The 18,099-nt window shown below is 36.0% G+C and overlaps 1 long non-coding RNA gene across 18 annotated transcripts in view; it reads left to right on the forward strand.

Annotated features, from left to right (window-relative positions):
* The window catches only part of LOC140601463 (uncharacterized), a 660,248-nt gene that overhangs the window by 221,857 nt on the left and 420,292 nt on the right, over positions 1–18,099 (forward strand). For 2 of the 18 annotated variants that reach the window (XR_012004453.1, XR_012004463.1), the window contains exon 5: positions 17,028–17,245. The exons of the other annotated variants lie outside the window; for them this stretch is intronic. This is a non-coding gene — a long non-coding RNA (uncharacterized lncRNA). The remainder of the gene's footprint in view (positions 1–17,027; positions 17,246–18,099) is intronic. 18 annotated transcript variants of the gene reach the window in all.

Genomic DNA, 18,099 nt, shown 5'->3' on the forward strand with positions numbered 1-18,099 from the left:
TAGTTTGATGTAGCTCCATTTGTCTATTTTTCCTTTTTTTTTTTTTTTTGCCTGTGTTTTTAGTGTGATAATTCAGTATATCATTGTAAAATCCAATGTCCTAAAGCTTTTCCCCTGTGTTTTATTCTAGGTATTCTACAGTTTCAGGTCTTATGTTTAAACCTTTAATCCATTTTGAATTGATTTTTGCATATGATGTGATGGGGTTCAGGGCAAGCTACCTCAAAATATGCCACTTTAGTGCACTGGTTTTCTTTTTTTAAGATTTATTTATTTGAGAGGTAGAGAGAGAGAGAGAGCATAAGCAGGAAGGGCAGAGGGAGAGAGAGAGAGAATCTCAAACAGACTCTGCACTGAGCATGGAGCCTTATGTGGGGATTGATCCCAGGACCCTGAGATCATGACCTGAGCTGAAACCAAGAGTTGGATGCTAAACTGACTGCACCACCCACACACCCTGGCATATTGATTATTTTGAATTAAAGTTACTTAAGAAATAGGTGGTGTAAGAAAGACACACTGACCCTTCTTTGTCCTCCTGAAAGCAGGAAAGAAATTTCCCATCTGGAAGGTACCCTTCTTGTACCAGGGGAAAGAAAGACATCTTTATTATCAAAGATAAGGAATTTAGGGCAGAGAAGGTATATAAACAAACCTTGTTTCTTCTTCACTGTTCACTACACCAAGGCCAAACTTTTTTGTCCTGTCAGTTTTCCAAAAATTCATCATTTCTTTGTCTAAAAGGTATGAAAACTGTTTGCTTTGGTCACTTCTTTGGGTCACATATTTTTATGAGCTCCTGTAAATATGAAATTAAATTTGTTTTTTTAAAAATATTTTTATTTATTAGACAGAAATAGAGAGAAAGAGAGAGAGCAAGCACAAGCAGGGGGAGTGGAAGAGGGAGAAGAAGGCTCCCTGCTGAACAGGGAGCTAGATGCAGAACTCAATCCCAGGACCGAAGGCAGACACTTAACTGACTGAGCCATCTAGGTGCCCCTTAAATTTGTTTTTTTCATGTTAATCTGTCTTATATCAATTTAATTATGAGGCCAGCCAAAGAACCCAGAAGGGAAGGAGAAAGTTTTTCTCCCCTATAGGTAGGATAGGGATCCAATTCTCACAGCATTTGTTTGAGACACTATCTTTTCCTTATGATTTACTCTTGGTACCCTATTGGAGATCAGTTGACTATATATGTTTGGTTTATTTTTCTATTCTGTGTCAGTGGTATACATGTTTATCTTTATGTCAGCACTGGACTGTTTTAATTACTGTAGCTTTTTAATATATTTTAAAATCAGGAAGTGTAGTGCTTCCAGCTTTGTTTTTGTTTCTTAAGATTGTTTTGACTACTTGGGGTTCTTTTTGATTACCATATGAATTTTAGATTGTATTTGTATATACTGAAAACCCTAAAACTGCACAAAAAATTGTTAGAATAAATGAATTTATTAAAGTTGCAGGATACAAAACCAACACAAAAATCAGTTGTGTCTCTATACACTGACAATGAACCATTTGAAAAGGAAATGAAGAGACAATCCCATTTACAATAGTACCAAAAAGAATAAAATACATGGGAATAAACTTGCCAAAGAAGGTAAAAGACTTATATATTGAAATTTATAAAACATAGATGAAAGAAATCTAAAAAGACACAAAGAAATGGTAAGACATAGTGTTGCTCATGGATTGGCAAACACAACCTACAGATTCAATGCAATTCATATCAAAATCCCAATGACATTTTTTATAGAAATAGAAAACAGAATCCTAAAATTTATTACAGTTCTGAAGAGTCATTTCTTAGTTATAAGTGATGTTGCAGTTTCTGTATTCTAATAATGAGATTTCTCTTCACTAGAGCTATTACTGTAGTACATACTCATTGTTATGGTGGTGGCAGGGTCTTTCAGTTGCTCATTCTCACTGGAGAAAATTTTTGGAAAAATTAACCACAAATTACTTACAATTAAAAATTTACAGGGGTGCCTGGCTGTCTCAGTTGGTAGAGCATGCAACTCTATATCTTGGAATTATGAGTTTGAGCCCCGCCTTGAGTGTAGACAATATTTTAAAAAATACCAATTTTCTTAAAATGGCTAAATTTAAGTATTAAATAAATTTTGAAACTTAGAAGTATTGTAGAGCAACTTGTTGAGTCAAAACAAAGTTTCTGATATATACAGGTGTTCTTTGTCATGTAATATTTGGCGTTCTTTCTCTCCTCCTTCCTTTTTGCTATACACATTAAAAGCTTTATTTTTTCTCTATTTTCTATAAATCCTAAATTGACCTCAAATCCCAGGTAGCTTTTCCTTCAGGGCTCAGTTCTCAATGTTTGTTTCTTTGTTTAATATTAGGTATTAATCTACTTTACTGATTTCAAAGAAGTTGTAATATATTCTTCAATTCCTTGGATTAAAAAAAAAACCCAGACTCCAACCCCCAAAACCCATCATTATCAAACTTTTTACAGTTTTAGATGTAATCTTTTTTTTTTTACTCTCTGAGAATAATTCTGGGGGAGAAACTGAGAGTGATACACTCTAAATCCTCCCGACTCTTGTTTTACTTATTTGAGAAATAATAGAGTAATGTTTTGTAGGTCTTTTCCAGTTTACTCAACAACTACACTCAAGGCACTCAAAAAGGATTTTTCAAGTGAAGAATCCATGAAAAAAAAAAACTCCAAACAACCCAGGATGTAAGCATTGTATACAAATATGCATATCTTCATACCCATAGTCTTACCCAGGGTTATGGAGATGAAATGGCATGCCTTATCCTTAGATGACTTAGAAGCTAAGGCAAAAAAAAAAAAAAAAAAAAAAAAAAGCTACTTTCCTGACTCATATCACAGTCTTATTTGGTGCATATTGAAGAAGATAAATACGTTTTTAAAGAGTTTTACCAGTTGGGCTCCTCTTGACACTAGAGAAAAAATAGGTTTAACATTTCAGAAGGGATTTAGATTAGCCAAGGGTAGATTACTTTAAGAATTCTCTGAAATTTGCCACTAGATCTAATTATTGTTTAAGAAAGTAGAATCTCCACTATATATGTTTAAGAACATCATCAACCAAAACTCATTTTGCATCATTTACATAGAAACCTGGGGAATGAATTAAATGATGGTTTATACTAACATGAATATGTAATTTCTACATTGATATACTGAGTGTTTATTTTCATTACTAAATCAGAGCTCTGCTCATAAAGAACACTTACCTTTGTGTTCCAATAATCATTAATTGGAATAAAAAATTAGGAATTGTCCCAATGGGACTATGATTATTATTCAAAAATAGTTGCTTTCTATTTAGAGAGAATAAGCATTTGAGAATTATTTTTGCTACAATTTCTACTAACAAATTCATTTTAAATGATTACTTTGTAATATAAATAGTGGCATCAAATAAATAGATGATGGAAATTTTAAAAAAATCTGTTCTATAATCAACTTTTGCTTATTCACATTCACAAATAAGAATGGTAGCAGCCTTCTTTCATTTAAATGAGAATTTGGGATACATCAAATTATTTTATTTGCAGGATCATGCTTATCTTCCTCTCTGATTTGCTTAGATGAGAATGAAAGTGAACTTGCATTTCCTGGACATATGAAAACTCTTATTAGCGAGAAACAAATCAGAAGCATTCTCAAAGGCAGGGAAGAATTAAAAGTTGAGTTACAAATCATCTGGGCATAATAAAGCATCTTGTTTAGGAGACTCAGTGACAGAATTTTTATGCTTTGTTACACGTGCCTTGTTAGGATGTTTATTTCAGGCCATTTACAATTCCAGAAATAAATGGGCAGCATTTTGTGTCAGACAAGTAACAATTGGTGATTTGGATTACAATGTCCTAGAGTTTCCAAGTACTTCTTTGACCTGTGTTTTACACTTGATTCTCTCTGTTTTTCACCATATTTCCATTCCTTCTTATTATTCTCTCAGCTGTTTTTATCTGCAATGGTAAACCTGATAATCATTTGAACTTAAAGTTTTCAAAAACAGAGTAGTTTAGACTAGGTTATAAGAAAGGAGAAATCTGAGTTATTTAAACTTTAATTCTTCTCATAATTACTTAAATGAAAACATATCCATTACATAAATTTCCATATGTACATTACAAAATTCGCTTTCTTTCAAGGTACTACTGGTATCTATGCCTGGTGAAAAGTATAGCCCTTTCCCTTGTTACATGAGATGCTGAACAAAAGGCTATAGGAAGATGTAGCCTTGATGTAATACTGCCCATAGACGTCTCCCAAACAGTATCAGGAGTACACATCCCATCATATGTTCATTGGATGGGCTGGAAAACAGAACAAAGACAGGTCATAATAACATGACAAGTCACCACCATTATGCTCTATCTACTTGGTTCCAAGACACTAAGTTTTTATGTTTTCACATTTGTACGATTGGTATACATCATAAAATCAATGTATACATTTGCTTGGGTAGTTCCTCTTTTCCCTTTTTTCATCTGAAAAGCTATTATTAAACTGATGTTTCCTTTATAACCCATATAACCTTAGAATTAAAGAAATATGTCATCTTAAACACAAGTGGCAAACAAGCCAGAAGAAAGCAAAAAATCAGAACTAAATAGCTCTCTTAGAAGTTTTAAGTCTTACATGGGCAGGCCTAGAGAATAGTGTCATGATCATAGCACAACTTTAGCTTAGATATATGCAGGAATTGATTGTGCAAAAATAATTTTTTCTTAATCCAATCAGCATTTATTAGATGCTAGCAATATGCCAGGCTCTATGTTAAGCACCAGTCTTAAAAAGATGATTAAGAAGGGATCCCTGAGTGGCTCAGTGGTTTGGCGCCTGCCTTCGGCCCAAGGCATGATCCTGGAGTCCTGGGATTGGGTCCCACATCGGGCTCCTTGCATGGAGCCTGCTTCTCTCTCTCTGTGTTTCTCATGAATAAATAAATAAAATATTTTTTTTTTAAAAAGATAATTAAGATGAAGCCTGTGCATTCTGCAATAAAACTTAAGGTTTTCATTTAAAAAATTACCTCTGTTTTCTAACTATATAAGGTTACTGTGTATTAAATGAAAGACATACTTAAAAAATTTAAAAGAACATAGCAAAAGCAACTTAACAGGGCACAATAAAATGTAAGCCAACTATGGGGTGCTCTTTAGCCTAGAATCAGTAATGAGTTTAACAGTAATGGATTTATGACTCATTAGGACTAAGAGAGGTTATAATTTTAAAAGGAACATGATATTTAGGTGACAGTTTAAAAGGCATTAAATTACTGTGTTCAACCTTATATTTCACAAATCTTTAAAGGGTAACAAAAATATTTGTAACAATGTGACTTGCTCATTTTTCTTATTTGTAACAACTTTTAATTGTCATTATGCTAGTGAATTAAATTGTATTAATGATTATTTTAACAGAAGGCTTCAAAAGGATTTTAAAAGAAGCTATTCTTACAGGCTTTCATCTATATATTTAAAATCTGTTTATTGCTCTTTCCTTTTCCTGTTTTGGGTGTTTGCTTTAATATTAAGTCTTATAAGTAACCATGAGTTATATGAAATGAAGGCTCCAACAGTGATAACTTGATAAAATAAGGTTTGACAGCCAGTTAAATTTATTCAAAGTATAGGTTGAATTTTTTTCAAAGTATTTAAAAAAGGCCCACATTCTTTACATTTCAAATCTGGGCTAGTGAGAGAACCCAAGTATAAAATGGAGGGTGGGACCATTTGATCAGTGGTAGTGTATGGGGCTCCAACCATAAGAGACAGAAGGCCAAGAGAAGAATTGGGAATGTGTAAGGTGGGTTTCTTGTATGGCTGACCTCGAAGGATCCTCTGTCTACTTAGTGCACTTATATGAGACCATGTTGGGCTGGACCAAGGTCAAGCCTATAAAACTCCACAGTGTTCTTGAATTTACTGTGATGTGGATTGGGAGATCAGTGGCTACTACTTCTAGTTCTGTGGTTTTTCAAAATATTCCATCAGGCTAGGGCTTGTTGCAAGTACAGAAAAGGGCTGGTTCTCCTTTTGCCTTTAGGGTAGGTTGTGATTTGATTAGAGTGGTACTTTCTGTCAGCATACACATGTGAAAATGTAGGCCCGCCTAGGGGCACCTGGGTGGCTCAATCCATTACGTGAACAACTCTTGATTTTGGTTCAGGTCATGATCTAAGAATCCTGGGATCAAGTCTTGTCTCAGGCTCCCACTCAGTGGGGAGTCTGCTTAAGAATTTCTCTCCCTCTCCCTCTGTCCTTAGCCCTGCTTATGCACTCTCTCTCTCTCAAATAAATAAATAAATCTTACAAAAAATAAGCTTATATCAGAGAAGGCATAGTGGGTGGACCTGGAAGGTCATTCAGCCTTTTCAGGGTCAGCAGGAAACAGGTGATGAGGCTGCATTTTGCTAGTTTTTCTGTTCTAAGAAAGGTCAAAATGCTGTATCTGAAGAGGTCAAATGTGGGGCCTGATGTGACATCACAGAACCAACAGTTTAGAACTAGGACAATGGTATTAATGTTAGTAGATGGAGGTTAGGTGAAAGAGATGTGACTGTCTCAAATGCTAGTGGTTTGTTGTTGTTTTGAGGCTGGAGGACAAGAATTCAATGAGACTTTCTATTTCAAATACCTTGCAAAACACAAAAGGTCTCAATAAAGATCAGGTTAAGTTCTCTCCTACTGTCTCTCATCTTTTTGAGTTTTCTTTTCCATATTTCTCATGCATGCTAAATGCAGATTTTCAATCTGGCAGTAACAGTTATCTTTATGTCTATGTCTATCTCTAGCTACATTTATATTTCTACATATATGACTCTACACATTTTTTTTTTAAGTAAAACAAAAGAGACTTTTGTTTAGGGAATGTGAATAAGATCTTAATGTTTGGTCAGAGGGGCTGAAAGTAGACCTAGTTTGTTATTTAGGCAGGGGTAATGATTTAGGGAAGTATCACTAAAGTATTTTGGAGTAAAAGTACATCCTAGGAAAGACTCTAGAATGTTATCCAAATAAGGTAATGATAATAAATTTAAAAGTGTACAAATTATTTAGGAGAAAAGAGTATCTCCCTAATAATTCTGTGGCGCTGCATTCTGTGAACTGCTGTATATGTTTCTTTAAATAACGACATATTGAAAGGAGATTGGAATTTACAAATTAGCTCTGCCACTTTATGGTTTTCTGAATTTATGCAATATTCAAACATATAAATTAGAAAAGAATAATACATAGGTGCTAATGCTCAGGGTAAGGTTTAAAGCCACTTCTTGTAATTGATATTGTTAACTTTTTTTTTTTTAAATTGTGGTAAAACATACATAACATAATATGTATCATTTTAACCATTTGTAAGTATTTATATAGTATTTAGTATATATATATAGTATTTAGTGTGAATACATTCACAAAGTTTGATGGTGTTATATTCTGAAAATCAAAATTTCGTAACTTTAAATCAAAATTTCCTGTCTCCATCTATTGGCAGAAGGAAACAAATGAACAAGATTTAAAAAAATGGGTAGAAGATGGAGGAATAAGCAGTCGATTAAAATTAAAATATTTTTTTTTACTGACACTAGTTTTTTTCTATTTTTCAATTGGTTTCATAAAGTCATAAAACACTATCCTAAAATCAGATGAAATAGAAAGCAATTACATTTTGTAGATAGAAAATCCTTTCTGAAATTGATATTCCTTCACTTTTCTAAGTTCTTGGTTAGCAAAATATTGCAGTGATACATTAGAAATACAGTATGTTTAAAAGGAGATTTCATTGTTGTACCAAATTGTCATAAGAATTTTGAACTTTAGACCTGGAAGGTACATTAATGATCACCTGGTCTGAATACTTCATTTATAACTGAGGAATGAGGTCCATAAGGGTTTATCTTTCTGTCTACTCATCTATCTGCCTCAAACATGCTTTGTTCCAAAAAGTATTTTAAAGTGGTTTGTAAGGATACATAAAAAAAAGATAACAAATTGGAAGTAGATGAAAAAGGCAAGGGTGAAAAGGAGCAAGATCATAAAAAGAGGACGAAATTAACTCAGAAATGCACCTTATTAAACCCTAGCTATTTAATGCACATAAGCCTCAGACTAGACTGTAAATGTTCTACTGGTCAATGTACAGAAGGAATTCTGATTACTTAAGCAATTCAGTTCCTCCAAAGATTAAAAAAAATCTTTTTATTCAGAAGATGGACCACTGTTTACAACACAAGAAAGAAATGTTTCCTGAGTGTCTTATGAAGAGAATACATTTTCTAAATCAGCAATATTTTCCAAGACTTCATTGCAGGAGACAGAACAACAAAATTCTGTTTTTTATGGTATCTCTCAGTGCAAGCTGATTTGAGTGTCATCTGGGTGCAATTCAGTAAAAGGTCTGAATGATGGGAATCTTGGCCCTTAGTCCTGGGAAGGACACTGATGTGTTGAGTTCCATTCAGGGCAGCTGGAGCTTTGTTCTCATTCTACTATCAGAGACTTAAGCTTTCTTTTCCAGGTAGCTAAAAAGAGAGCTACATGATTTGGCACCATGAGACTAGAACTTGGCTTTCCCCTAAATCAGTATTTTACAAACATATTTTGGGTATGTGAATCTTCTGGGATGCTTGTTAGTAATTCACATTTCTCTACCTCATGTTTATTGATTCAGATAAAGCAAGTGTAGGTGGGGCACAAGAATCTGCATGTGATATAGGTGTGAGGAGTTGAGAAACGCTGGATCGGCTTTTCCTGGGAGTTGTATTAGCTACTTGATCATTTAAAGGTAGTATATCTGTACTTCAACCAAGGTCTTTATGGGATGTTTTCCTTCTTGTTTTCTTCTTTTTCACCTTCTTCTTTCTGTAGTTCCATATCGTTTAAATAATTGCTGGTTTTAGAGCTGGATTGAAAATTATCTCTGGTTGGAACTGAGATGTATTGATATGTGATGTTGAACATCTTCTCATAGCTTATTTGCCTTATATAGATAAGGAAACTGAGGCTCAGAGATGGTTTGTTGGGGTGTCTATTCAGATTTTTGTCCAATTTTTAATTAGGTTGTTAAATTTCTTTCTTTTTTTTTTTAGATTTTTATTTTTATTTTTATTTTTTTATTTTTAATTTATTTATTTATGATAGTCACAGAGAGAGAGAGAGGCAGAGACACAGGCAGAGGGAGAAGCAGGCTCCATGCACTGGGAGCCTGATGTGGGATTCGATCCCGGGTCTCCAGGATCGCGCCCTGGGCCAAAGGCAGGCGCCAAACCGCTGCGCCACCCAGGGATCCCAGGTTGTTAAATTTCTTATTGAGTTATGAGTCCTTTGTGAATTTTGTGTAGTTGTTCTTTATTATATTTATATTGCTCCTTGTCTTGGTTTGTCTTGTCATTCTTTTCACAGAACAGTACTTCTTAAATGGGCCACAAAGAATAACCCAGGATATTTTAAAAGATTCTGATTCTTTAGGTCCTTAGATTATGATATAATTATTGTAGGGACTGGGAATCAGAATTTTTCAAAATCTCCTTAGGGGATTCTTATGTAGTTCAAGTTTGAAATGCACTGTCCTAGAATACTATTCCTTAAACTTGGGTGTACCATGTAATCACATGGAGGGTTTTTTTTTTAAATTTTGTTTTTAAAATTACTGATCCCTGAATCTTACCTCCAGAGATTCTGATTTGACTAGCATGTGGTTTAGTCTGGGTATTCAATTCAGTCTTTAAATGTTTGCTGGGTGATTTTAAAGTGAAACAAAGTTTGAGACCCACTGCCCTAGAATAAACTCTTCAGCAATGCCAGAGTTGTCTCCAACACAAGCAGTGCCTCTGAGAATTACAAAAAAATGCCCAATAAGTAGAAGAATTAGTAAAAACATACTGTTTCTCAGCCCATGCCATGGCATATCTTTAGGGAGCAGAGTGTGAGCTAAGTCAAATGTTGTTATGCTTTGAGTTCACACAGTCACAAAATTACCAAATTCACGGGCCTTGGGTAGAGAAGACAAGATAGTATCATCTCTTGGTGATAGTACAAAATCATTACCGTGTGAAGGTAAATAGCCTTTCCTATACCCCATGTGACAAGAATAGAAAAATCTTAGATGATACCACTTGGTTTCTTCCTTTCCAACTTTGAGGAAATTCAAAGGACACACTATCCACTTGGGGGGTGCGTGCAATAGAGGATGTGCTTGGTTGAGAGGACAGCGGGAGATATGATGGAGGAGGCAAGATGGCAGGGATCTGAGAGTATATATGAAGCAGAAAATGTTCATGGGGAAGCATATGAGGCTCTCAGGGATTATAGGGTATCAGAAAATATGAAATAATGGGTAATTTTGAAAGAAGAAAATAAAACTGGAAATTAGCTTTGGGGATTGCTTTCTTAAGTACTGCATGATTTACAACCTAGACTATATGGGTTATGGGTTTATGAGCATTGCATTGTTGTGGAAAAATTAAAAAAAAAAAAAGAAAGAAAAGGTCCCAGATCTCTAATCCTTCTCAGGGAGCTATCACTTGATGAAGGAACTAGGTATCATCAACTTATTATACATTTAAAGAATAGGGGACCCAGAGATGTTAACTGATTCATTAATGGGGTAGAACTAAAGATAGAGATTAGATTCAGTGTCCCCCTGCCCCTCCCGGCACTGAAGCCCAACCTTTTCTACTATTCTTTGTGCTGTTTCCTACATAATAATGGTTACTGCTTATTGAGAGATTACTACATGCACTATATAGAGATACCATATAGTGCAATGCATGTTAAACAAATTACCTTATTTAATCTTCAGCATCTCTGTGAGGCATGCAGTGTTCAGCCCATTTTACAGATGAATAAACTGAAGATGGGGCAGTTTAAGGAACTCAGTCAAAATCACATAGCTATTAAGTCATGGAACGGGTTTTATATCTGTGTCTATCTCATTCCCTTCTACTATATGATATTGATTCTTGTAAGAATAAATGAGAAACTCCTTAGCCACTCTGAACTAATTTTTCTCTGTTTACTTTCATGGGTTCTAGTTTCTGGGCTGCTGAAGGGACTGAGCTCTAACTTCCAACCACAGTTCTCATCTCATGCTTCCTATCTTGCTTAGGAGTTAGAACATGTTGGTAAATAAGACTTGTTTTGTTCTCAAGGGCCCCAGCTTACACTCACACTTTAGAGGAAATGAAGATCCTTTGTTAGCACAAGACTTTTCCTATGTCTTCTATTAATGGAAACATTTGAGAAAAGGCCACTGAATGATAAAGTGTCCAGGTATCAAACCTGTCATTCATAAATATTTTCTCTGGTCATCTATTTTGTGTAAAGCCCCTTGGTAAGAAGCAGGAGATTCAAAGAAGTTTAAGACAAAATTCTGACCTTAAAGGAACCTATAATTTGTTTGGGTGGTTAAAGCTTTTGATCCAAACAAAATCATCCAACTAGCTATATCAAAATACCATTTTCTACTTTAAACATTCATGTGCCTTGTAGACTATTTGAAAACATTAAAAAATTTCAAATTTTAAATGGGACACTGATATATAAAACAGGTAAAAGCAAAGTTGTTTCGAATGAAATGGTAGGATATACCTGGAGCCCCACCTACCCAGTCTACTATCTCATCTGGTGTCTTCTGAGGTATCTTATCAGCACCAGACTCCAAGGGACACAGGTAAAGCACTGCTGGGTGCTTGGAAAGACCCCTGGATTCATATTCAGAAGGACCTGGATTTTATTCCTAACACTAATAATCTTAGGCAACTTTTTAATCACATCATTAGGAAACTTTTGGTTTATGCAAATTAAATAGGTTTTTCATAGGTCTTCTTCTCTGGCTATTAAGACTTCCTTAGAGAGGATGCACTAGATAGGAACATGACCTGGTATACTGCATGGGAATGTGACTTGGAAAGATGTCCATGGTCCTTTACCACTCCTATATCATTCTGTTTTATTCTGGACACTCAAGAAGGCAGTCTGGAAGAGTGGGGGTTTCACATTCATAGGCCCTCGTTAAAGTTGCTCATTCTTTTGGTCCAGTGATAACAGAGGAGGGAGGCAATGAATGCATTCTCCTAATGCTCTCTTGCTGTTACTAAGGCATTTTTTTTTCACCTAGAAACAAAATCTTCTCTAGGCTTCATCCAACATTTGTGTTATCTATCCCCCTACTCATTGCTAGAGTCATCCTAGCAGCTACTATCATCCACTTACAGTATAGCTCATTGCCTCACATTCTTGAAAGACTCTGGTATTTGACTAATTGTCTTCTTCCCTACTCTGAGTCTTGCCAACATTGGGAATTATCTGAGTGTCTATGTAGTCAACCTATCCAGTACCTCACCTGTTAGTTTCATGATGTTTTCAACTACAGTGTGAACTGCAGCCCAACCCACTTCATTCTCCTGTTTCAGTCATCAGAACTGCTTGCTTTCTGAAGTTTTGAGCTCCTTTACTTGCTGATAAAAATCCAACTATCAGGGGCACCTGGGTGGCTCAGTGGTTGAGCTTGTGCCTTTGGCTCAGGTCATGATCCCAGGGTCCTGGGATCGAGTCCCATGTTGGGCTCTCCACAGGGAGTCTGCTTCTCCCTCTGCCTATGTCTGTTTCTCTGTGTCTTTCATGAATAAATAAATAAAATCTTTAAAAAAAATCTGCCTATCAGACTCCCTCTTTTCCACCAAATCTACCTACACCTACCAAACCTGTCCTTATATATCATCACCCTTTGCAGTTCTTTTCTTTATATCAGCCTCTCTCATCCATGCTTCCTTCCTATTCTAGGCTGGACAATCACTAGAATCACTCTCAATAGTACATTAAGTTTCTATCCCCTGTTTTTCTCCAGCTTTTGTTAAGGCACAAGGGACACTTCCCCTCCTTTTCTTCCTCCCTGTGGTCAGACTTCCACTAGAATAAAATTCCTGGCTTTTCTTCTTGCATGTGCTCCTTTTAGGGGACAGCGAATGACTAACCTAAATGATGAATTTTGGAAGAGGATCTAAAATGCTCTTCTCACCTTCTAGATCCTTTTTGGGATTTTCCAGCTTGCAGAGCCAGTGTACACTCAGTTGTTTCTGAACTCTGCCTGCCTATGGAGAGCACACATTCTTCCGTACTCCTTAAAGTGAAGGGGGAAGCCTCACATTATTTAGCACTCCCTAAATTTTTGGCTATCCTGCAAACTAGATTTCATCATTAAAGGTTGTTATATGTTGTTCCCTGTATTACCAAAACTTAAAAAGAATCCCCAACTCTGAACCAGTGCTTAAATATGGGTTCTCTACTTTACTCAGTTGGCCAAGTATGGCCATAAATCAGTTCACTACTATTGTAAACTTTCAGTGATGCCTGGATGGTGTTGCACAATCTTTCCCTTGCCATTGGGGGATGCTTTCTTTCCTTCCTGTAGCAGCTCCACTTACATTCTGATTCTTCTGAGAATCTTGCCCACCCTGTCCATGACCAGCAGATGACATCATCTTCTGAGCACCAAGAAACTAATGGATTTGAAAATCCTTAAACCTTCTCACACTTGTAATATTCTTTCACTACCCATCTTCTCTTTCTTTCCTCTCTTCTTACAAGAAGCATTTCCTCCCCAATTCCAGGGTGATTTCTGCATTTGTCTCTTGATCCCATCCTTTCCTTCCCCTCCTTGTGTCTTATTCCACTGATTAATTCCTCTCTCCTATCTCTCATCTTTGTCTGCTCTGTAAGTGCTTGTTCTGTGGACTAAAAATATACTCTAGCCTTTCTCTCATCTTGAATTAAAAAGTCTCTCCTGTGGCTTTGTGTGTCTCTGTAGTTGCAGCCAAATCTTGGCTCCAATCTGTGCTGGTTCTCTGTTTTCTTGTTGTTAACCACTTCATCCATTTCCATCAGGTTTTTCTGCCTCCCTCCTCCTCCAGCACACATTAAATCAGCCTCAACAAAGGCTTAGCTAGTTTTAATTACCAGCTGTTTAGGGAATGCTCCCAAATTCCTTTCTCCAAATCTCTACCAACTCTATGTATGCAAGAGCCACAAAGGACATCTCTCTGAGCTCCACTAGCACTTCAAACAAGATGATGCTTCAGACAACTCTCATTTTCTCACTAGTCTCTACCCTTCCCCCACAATCCTGTTTCTACTCTTTCTAACAGATGTTTCCATTCTCAGTTAATGGCAATGTTTTCATTCCAGCAGCCTACACCAGAAACTTTGAAATCACTTAAGATTCAGTTTTCCTACCACGCTCCCACCTGGCGCCCTATTGTATGGTTACTATTGTCTAGTCACTGAGTCATGTTAATTCTCTTTAAACATTTCTCAGTTTTGTCCCTTGACTCTTCACTTTTACTACTATGACCCAATTCAGACTGTCTCTTGCCACCATTGCCATGGCCTCCCAGATGGCTTATCTTAATGTCAGCCCTTCTTCCAAATAGTCTTTCCTAATGCTACCAAAATGATTTCTGAAATGCAAATCTGACCATGTTATTCTTTCACTTCGACCTCTTTCTGGTTTTGCAATTGTCTCTAGAATGAATATCCAAATTCCTTTTCCTGGCATGTAATACTCTTCAGTCCTGGTCCCTACCTGTCCACCCTTCTTGTCTCATTCCCTGTAACTTCTCCCCTCAAGTCATCACACCGTGTCAATGTGGAATGCTTTCTCTCCAACAGTTACCAACAGAACTCTTCATCTTTTAGGTCCCAACTTAAGGGTTATCAGTTTGTGAAGGACTATAGATCTCCTCACACTTGTCACATTCTATTGCATTAATTATTTACATGTGACATGATTTGCTAGACTGGGAGCTGAAGGCTATTACTTTATCTGCATCTTTGTACTCCAGTGTATACCATACCAACTGGCACATGGTCAGCAGTCAGAAAATGTTTGCTGAGTAAAATTGAAAAGTGCTATTGATTAACAAAATGTGACTAGAAGGAAATACACCAAAACAAAAATAATAGATGTGTTCAAGTGATGGGATCTTGAGTGACTCAAAAACAATTTCTTGGGGCACCTGGGTGGCTCAGTTGGTTAAGTGTCTCTCTTTAGCTCAGACCATGATCGCGGAGTCCTGGGATTCAGTCCCGCATTGGATTCCCTGCTCAGTGGGGAGTCTCCTTCTCCCTCTGCCCCTCCCTCCAGCTCATGTTCTTTCTCTCTCTCTCTCTCTTTCAAAAATAAATGAAATCTTTAAAAAGCCAAAAAAAAAAAAAAAACCAAAAAACAAAAAACAAAAAAAAAAAAACAAAAAAAAACCCCCACAACCCTCCAAAAACCCAATTCCTTGGCAGCACCCTCTACAAGATGGGATGCTGCCTGATTCATGAATTGTTTAATAAAGCCAACTAGATCTTTAAAATTAAAGCATAAATAATTCTTAAATATTCTATAAATTGGTAAAATTATAAGGAAAAGCAGTACAAATTTAAAGGGAAATAATGTAGACCAGAAACCACATGGTAAATGTACTTCCAAGCTAACATTTCTCAAGGAAGGCTCGGAATAAGTAAGTAACTTAGACCTTGGCTCAGGGACTTGGTAAAAGCTAACTAAATAACTAAACAACTACATGAATAAGTAAAACTGAGTTTAGAAAGGTAAAATAAAAAAACATTATATATGCTTTTCTCATTCATTCATTCAAAATAGTCATGTCTTTAAATCATTTAATCCTCCTTGTTCCAGTAAGTTTTTAAATAAACTTACAGTGAAGCATAAAATATAGAAAGGTTAAGTAAATTAAAATTGTTTTAGCGAAAGCAAGGTAAAGGAATATAAAGCCAGCCAAGTAAAATGAAGGCAGGAATGAAAAGAGTACAAGTTCAAGTTCAAGCTATGAAGTTTTATGTGCAGGCCAGAAGTGGGCTACAGATTAGTGATAAGATTCATAATGATGATAACATAGAATCAAGTCATTCATTTGGTAATTAAATCTACTAAGACCATTGAGAAAATTTTCCTACAGATTCTTAAATATACAAAATACTGAGTCTCATAGATTTATTTTTCATAAGATTAATCAATGTTGGAAAATAGCACTGATTATAGAATATAATTCAGTAGAAACGGTTTTTTTTGGGTCCAATATGATCATTCTTTAATGATCTGGCGTATGTAGCAAAGGTTGTGAGTAATTCATTTAAGTGTAGATTTATGAATCTCTCCCATCTTTATTGCCTCTTAGAAATTCTGATGCAGTAGTTTGGAAGTAGATTCCTAGAATTTGTGTTTGGATAATCACCTTGGGAGTCTTTGATAGTACAAGAGGTCTATACCATACTTGAAAAATACTGCTTTAGAGTCTAGAGAAACAACTGGACTCCATATACTTTAGTAAGTCATCTGAAAATTTGGTTTCTCTCAGCTGAGCTAAAATGTTGTGTGCAAACATTTGGAGATTGTGTTTCCTGGCCAATATTTGGAGTGTGGCTGGCTGGTCTCTGTTGCCAGTTAATTATGGAGCCATATCCTTAATACTTTAGCCAAGTTTGAGGTAAAAGAAATTTTTAAATATTTACGAGACCATATGAAACAAAATTGTATTTACATCAAAGCTGTTAGAGTCAGTACTAAGAATCTTCCTAAACAAATTAATTTGGGACTTAGTCTAAAAAAGGCATCAACTAATAACTTAGAACTCAAGTTTCAATAATATAAAGCATGACAGCAATAATTTTAGGCTAAATGAAATTCAAATAGGTGTAACGGGAAGCCCAGCTTGGCCATAAATATCTTTATCTCTAAAATATAACTAGCTTTAAACAATGTATCCTCTAGGTGAATACTCTAGGATAAACTTGTCATGTATTGGATTTACTCAGTTCTAACAAACTGGAAATGGTGGAAATTATGGATGTCACTTTAAAGATTAGGTTATAAAAAGGAGTATGGCTTCCAGCTTGAGTATTCCCTTCTCTTTCTTTTTACTCTTTCTCCCTTTTCTTTGCCCTTTCTCCCTTTCTCTCTCTCTCTCTCTCTCACTTTTCTCCCTCCCTTCTCATTTCTCTTGCTCTAGGAGGCAGGAGCTGTCCCGTTTTCAGCAGCCTTGTGAAGAGGCCCATATGGCAAGGAACTGAAGCCCCCAGCTAACTGCCAGTGAGGAACTGAGAAGCCTGCAAACAACCCTGTAAATGAGTTTGGAAATTAATCCTCCAGTGCTAGTTGAGACTTGGGATGACCACAACCTCAGTCAACAGCTTGACTACTACCTAATGAGAGACCACATCCACCCAGGTCAGGTGTTCCTAGACTCTTGACCTTCAGAAACTTTTTTTTAAGCCACTAAATTTTGGGTAATTTGTTATACAGCAATAGATAATTAGTACAAATATGAACACGTAAATAAATAAGATTCCTTACCATATAAAAGTATACACTGTAAACGGAATAAAGTGCTCTTTGTTTGAAATAACTGATCTGCAATACTTTCTGACAGTTATTAGATAGTAGGACCACTCATGAAACCGTTCTTATTTTGTGAGACTAGGAAAGTTTAAGGGGTTGTAAATTTTTCTTTTACTTACGAATGGAGAACAGTTCACTAAAAAAATATTATCAAATCATTAAGAATACAAAGTAATGTATTCTTTTATTTCTTCTGGAAACATCATCTTCTGTTATATCCACCTGCTATTTATATAGACCCTGCTTCAAAATGGGACTGAGTCACTAGCTGGTTGTTAAGGTTGACTCTAGTATAGCTATTAAATGATTGTTGTCCACAGTTGAGGGCCTAATTTAACAAATTTCAGTTAGAGCCAGTGATGTCTTCAACAGTTAGATATTGTGGATTCAGAGGTGAATTATCTTAGTCCCTGTCCTCAAATTGCTCACAATCTGGGGGGAGACTCAGGACAAGGAGGAGAAGGCATAAAGAGATAAGTGGGAGGAAGATTACAATGTGGCGTAGTAGGTGCAAAATATAAGAGGGAGTTCATGGAAGCTCTCCTGAGAGATGGTGACTTCTGAGCTGTGATTTTTTTCCAAAATTATTTAGTTTTCAGGCAGACATAAGCAGAGTAAGAAATTCCACAATAGTGAGGGAAAATGTTCAGAGCTACAAGGCTGTTTAATATGGCCTGATGGTC

The sequence above is a fragment of the Canis lupus genome, chromosome 12, assembly GCF_048164855.1.
Source record: "Canis lupus baileyi chromosome 12, mCanLup2.hap1, whole genome shotgun sequence".
In the NCBI taxonomy this organism is placed as follows: Eukaryota; Metazoa; Chordata; class Mammalia; order Carnivora; family Canidae; genus Canis; species Canis lupus.